Source organism: Dermacentor albipictus, chromosome 4 (assembly GCF_038994185.2).
Source record: "Dermacentor albipictus isolate Rhodes 1998 colony chromosome 4, USDA_Dalb.pri_finalv2, whole genome shotgun sequence".
Classification (NCBI taxonomy): domain Eukaryota; kingdom Metazoa; phylum Arthropoda; class Arachnida; order Ixodida; family Ixodidae; genus Dermacentor; species Dermacentor albipictus.
This window is the reverse complement of record NC_091824.1, coordinates 173,502,014-173,507,461: the sequence shown is the minus strand read 5'-3', so window position 1 is coordinate 173,507,461 and position 5,448 is coordinate 173,502,014. Positions and strand designations below refer to the sequence as shown.

Sequence of the window (5,448 nt, the reverse complement as noted above, 5' to 3'; positions counted from 1 at the left end):
TTCGATCAACTCAGGTCTCACTAAACCGCGGTCTGGTTTGCACATTTATAACAGACAAGCCTAGTGTATGCAGTGATTGCTGACAATCGTGTCTGCAAATTATTACATTGCAACGCGCCGCAAAAACAGGTGAGATTTCAAACTAACAACTACGTGCCCTTCATCTCAAGGGAGCCGTGTTCCAAACATATAGTCCATGTCAGACGCACAAGTGCCCTTACACACATCGCATTCCTGAAACGTCGCTAACCGTGACACGTGTCTTCGAGATTTATTCAAGGGTACAGCAGTTATTTGTTTCATCTGTTGCGGTATGGGAGAACGCAGGGAAGGAATTTCGCCTGCAGAGGCTAGGCGAAGGCAAGTGGAGAGAATGGTTCTTTCACTGCACTTGTCTTTCTTAAAGGGCCCTTGACCAGAGGTCTGGACATTTTGAGCTGACAAGCGCAGATTATACAATGTGCAATAACGATCGTGTCTGCAAAGCATTACATCGCTACGCGCCGCGGAAAGACCTGAAAATTCAAACCGAACGCCGTTTTCCCTTCTCCTCGCGGCCGCCGCGCCATATGCTTGCCGCGCTCCAAGCCTCAGGACATGCCTCAGGATGACGTACACGTGTTCGCGCTGCGACATACTGGGACATCGCTCGTGGCGAGACGATACTTCAAGAATTATTCAAGGCAACATCTGTTATTTGTGTAAAATGTTGCTAGAATAGTCAAATTAAAGCTTAGAGAAATTATAAAACACACAAACCGAATGTCTGCATGTTTTTGTTTTACTTCGCACCGCAGCAAGAGATATGTACTTCCGTTTCGTCTGCTTGTTCCCACGTCATGCAGTCGCGCACCCAGACACCGAAACTATGTGATTTTCTACCGTGTTCCAGCGAGGGAGCATACTGTGATCCACTTGTCTGTCTCAGTATTCGTGTAGCAAAGATTTATACCGCAAGTCCAAAGCGCGCAAAATCGTGTGCTGCACGAAACGAGACAATCACAACAGCCCTCACGCCACGCCGCCAGCAGAAGTGCGCCGCGCCTAAAATAAGCAAGAGAAAAGAAATTAGGGCGGGGTTGCGACGTATGCGTCACGCGATACTCGAGGTCCGGTATGGGAGAACGCAAGGAAAGATACAGGATAGGCGATGATAGCGCACTTTTTCTCGTAAATTTTGAACGTACGTGTGAAAAGATAGGGCTGGACGAAAACCTTCAGTTGTCCCAGGAGAGGCTGCGGAAGTCCTCGCACGCTTGTCTAGAGAAGACTATGAGAACTATGGAAACGTAAAAGCCACGCTTCTTCGCAAATACCGCCTGCCTGCCGAGACATTTCGAAAGCGGTTTAGACAGGCAGAAAGGGGCAGCGAGTCGGCACACTGAGTTCGCGTACGAGTAAGTGGCTCACAAGTGCAGAAGTGTATGGCAACCACGACAAGGTGCTTGAACGCATAGCACTGGAGCAGTTTTACCGAGTTCTTCCGTATGAAGTTGGACTTTGGCTGCAGGACAGGCTCCCAGAGGTAGAAGGCCGCGCAGCTCGCGGAGGAATATTACACGCGCCGAAACTTCCAAGGAAAAGCGACTCGGGAAGATAGGCTAGAAAAGACTATTCTGTAAAGCGGTTTTCCCCTCGCAACCCCGTTTTGCCGAATAAGAAATCATTCACAATTGACAAGTTCAGCAAGGGAGTATCGACCAAGGATGAGGTGGTGAGGGAAGGGCTAGCAGAGACAGCCCAGTCGGCTGGGGCCACTGAAGCTAAGGCAGACTTAGAGCGCGCGTTCGAGGCCTGGAGACGAATTATTTGCTTCCGTTGCAACAAGGAAGGCCATATTTCCTCAAATTCCAAGCAAAAAATTGCATTCCCCAGCATTAGCCATTCAGACGAAAACCTGAGGCTGCTCGAGCCATATATCTAGGAGGTCGTAACGGGAAAATGTGCAGGGCACTTCGCGATTCTGCCGCCACCATGGATGTTACTCATCCGTCCCGTGTTTCTCCCGGGGACTATACAGGGGAATGCGCCTGGATCAGACAAGTCGCAGATAAGCAGAGCGCGTTCTTGCCACTTGCCAGGGTAACCCTCGAGGGCGCTTTCGGGAGGTTGCAAACCGAGGCAACCGTGAGTACTTGAACACTTTTCATATCTTTTTTCGAACAAATCGGAGCAGCTTTTAGAAAAGGAGGGTCGGATGTTCTCTACCAGTCTCGCTTGCATGTCATTAACGCGATCGCGGTCACGAGCCCTCTCATAGAAACGTAAAAGCTCATCTTCAAATGAGGAAACTGACAATGTAACGTCCTCACAGCGCCAGTCTAGGCGGGGAGGTACGGCTGATGAAAATCAGAGAATTCAGACTTGTGACGGATCGATTACCGGATCATTGACAGTGGGTGAGGAGCCTTTCGAGACTCGGTAAAACGGGTCGCCTAGCGCTGAAGTGGAAGGTTCACTACTGCTTAGTCCGGCATCCTTTTGCGGGGAGCAGCTTAGTAGGGTTGAACGAGAGGCGCTTATCGCGGCACAGAAAAGAAGCCCTTCGCTAACTGTGCTGCAGGCTAGTGTAAATGAAGGAATGGCCTGAAAGAACATCTCGTTCTACACTAGGTCAGGTCTCAAGTATCGGAAATGTCAGGTTTTCAAGGGTCAGACATACAACCAACTACTCGTGACAGAAAAGTACCGACCATAGCATTTAGAGTTAGTGCATGGGAATGCTTGGGCGGGTCACTTCGGTAACAAGAAGACAAAGGCTAGGCTAGCGCAAGATTTCTATTGGGCAGGATGCTTGAAAGAGGTTGGAACACTTGTTCGGTCATGCGACGCATGTCAGCAAGTTGGTAAATTCAATGACAAGTGACATAATTTCACTCAGAGCGACACAGAGCAAAATATAAAGTTTCTTCGATCGCCTCAGCTGTGTCTTGCCTGCCCGTATGACTGTTAGGAATTGCTTTACAATTTATTCCTTAGCTGTTAATTCTCTTTGAATGTGTCTTCTTTTGAGAGCATTATTTGTAGACGTCTGTGTCCCGGGCTCTTTATCGGGTGCGTGTTTCGTGTTTAGTACAACAACCGTAATGGTGCTGTTGAGAGCACAGAGGGTGTTAGAGCGTTTGTTTTCATGGAGTTTCGTCTGGCGTTGTGGAGAGCATTGGGAGGGTGCTCACTTTCACTGAAGTGGTTGGTGTTGATTTCCGGTCACTCCATGAGCTTCCTCAAATCCAAGCAGAGGAAAGACCAGCGGAGGAAAGGGCGGCAAAGCCATTTCCTTAACTCTTTCCTTACCGCAGAAAACGGCCGTTTTTGCTGTGTGTCTACATATTATTTTTTTTTTCTTGGGAAAATTTTGCTGTACAATGGATTGTTATATATGAAAATGTAGCTGATTGTTTTGCCTTTTTAATGTAATAACACACAAAGTAATCACTGCGACATTTTTTTTATATTTTATCTCTGAAAGCTGAAGAAAAGTAGGGAAAACATACATGCGAAGACACAAAATTGACACTACACTTCACCACACATAGAAGAAAAAAAAAACTGGGATATACAAATGATTGTCCGTGAACTCAAGTACACTTGCTGAAAATCTGAGCACTCTAGGTAAAAAATTATATTTTCTAGCGACCTTTGAACTCAGCGCCCATGACGCATGTGCCAATCGGCGAAACAGTTGCGCGTAGTCGTAAAACAAAGGTGCGCTTCACAGGTGCTGCAAAAAACATTTGTCTTCACTTCTTTCTTGGTTTTCTCATAGCACTGCTTACAGTTCCTCCTATTGTCAACTTTCTCAGGCTTGTGGCGAACCCAGTCGGGTGGCAGATAAGAGATGCTGGCCGGTTGATCATCATCAAGATTCAAAATTTGCTTGATGAGCATCTCTCGGAATGAAAGTTGGTCAAATCGGGCACTCAGACGTAGCTCAGCAATATCGGTGTGCCCTTTCCTAAGCTCTTGAAATAAAATAAAACTATTGACACAAGCAATATCTATGCAGTGGAAAAAGAGTGTTTTCCACCAGCGCACACATTTGCGAAGCACGTTGTACGTTCCAATAATCTGGTCAGATTTGTCAACGCCCAGCATACCTGCATTGTACTCATGTACCAACAAGGGCTTTCTTATGGTCCTCTCGCTCCACTTGTTGCCCACTTTTGTACGTCTCTTTGCAGGCACATGTTCATTGGCTGTATGGATGGTGCTCATAAGACAGCCTTACTGTCCTTCCACTGGAGAAACAAGACGTTTCCATCCCTCATCCAACGAATGTCTCCACGTTCAGCTTTCTTTTCCCATTTTGAATCTTTCAGATCGCCAGGGAAGCCTCGACGATCTTTTCTCGTTGTTCCACATGCCAGCGTTTTGCACTGAAGAAGGTGTTCGAAAAGGTGCTTCGATGTATAAAAATTGTCCATGTAAATTTTGTATCCCTGTCCTAAATATTTATCACAAAGCTTACCCACTACATCAAAAGCCAATCCATGTGGTCCCGGTGTCTCCCGCTTGCCCGTGTACACGAAGAACTGTAAGGTATATCCAGTTTCTGACTCAGCTAAAACCCACAATTTATAGCCCCACTTCGTCATCTTGTCCCGAATATATTGCCTGATTCCCGAGCGTGCTTTGGATTTCACCATCCTTTCATCGACTGAAATGGCTTCCCGTGGCTGAAAAAATCGTGCCGACGCCTCGTTGATCTCTCGAAGAAGTGGGAGTACCTTCCGCAGTTTGCCAGCTGAAGCAGCACTGTCATCCTCAGGGTCCGAGACATGCAAAAAAGCAAGCAGGGAGAAGAAACGCTTCCTGCTCATGATCTTCCCTGGAAGTAGACCGCCGTAGAGTGTTCCAGTGTTCCAATACAAGTGGAGTCTAGGAAGTTGCACGATGCCCATGTAAATCAATAGCGCAATGAAGCGCAACATCTCAGGGGGCGTGACCTCTAGCCAGGAGCCATCTGGCTGAGCATAGCTTGGTTTCTCAAAAATTTTCATCCAGGCATACTTGTTCGTGTGTGCACAGAAAGCGGAAATCATGTCAGCCGTAAAAAACATCATAAACATGTCCAGTGCACCACGAAACCTCCGCGTCTCACTCCGGCGCGTCACGTCCAGGTGTACGCCAGGTGCGCGATTCGGTGAAAACCTGACTCGGCACGGCGTGCTTGGCAAAATATCGCCTCCGTATGTAGTTGACACCCTAAAAGAAAAACGTAAACAGGTGTCGTCATTTACAAAGCACGCGCATCGTATAACAACAACACTGACATCCCTCTCTGCCGAGTTTTGCGACCATGCGCCGCAGGACGGCGCGCGCCACCGTACCGGTCCCCATGGCAACCACTGCCGCCGCCGCCGAAAGCTCACGACGCGCCAGCCACTTGGCTGCCGACGTCGCTCCCGGCTGGCTCCCGGTAGCCGCGCCACCGGCGTGTTTACAAGG

At 48.1% G+C, this 5,448-nt stretch overlaps 1 pseudogene; it reads right to left on the bottom strand.

Moving 5' to 3' along the window:
- Positions 1–3,555: 3,555 nt before the first annotated feature.
- Positions 3,556–5,128, bottom strand: LOC139059734 (piggyBac transposable element-derived protein 4-like; annotated as a pseudogene).
- Between the last annotated feature and the right edge of the window lie 320 nt (positions 5,129–5,448).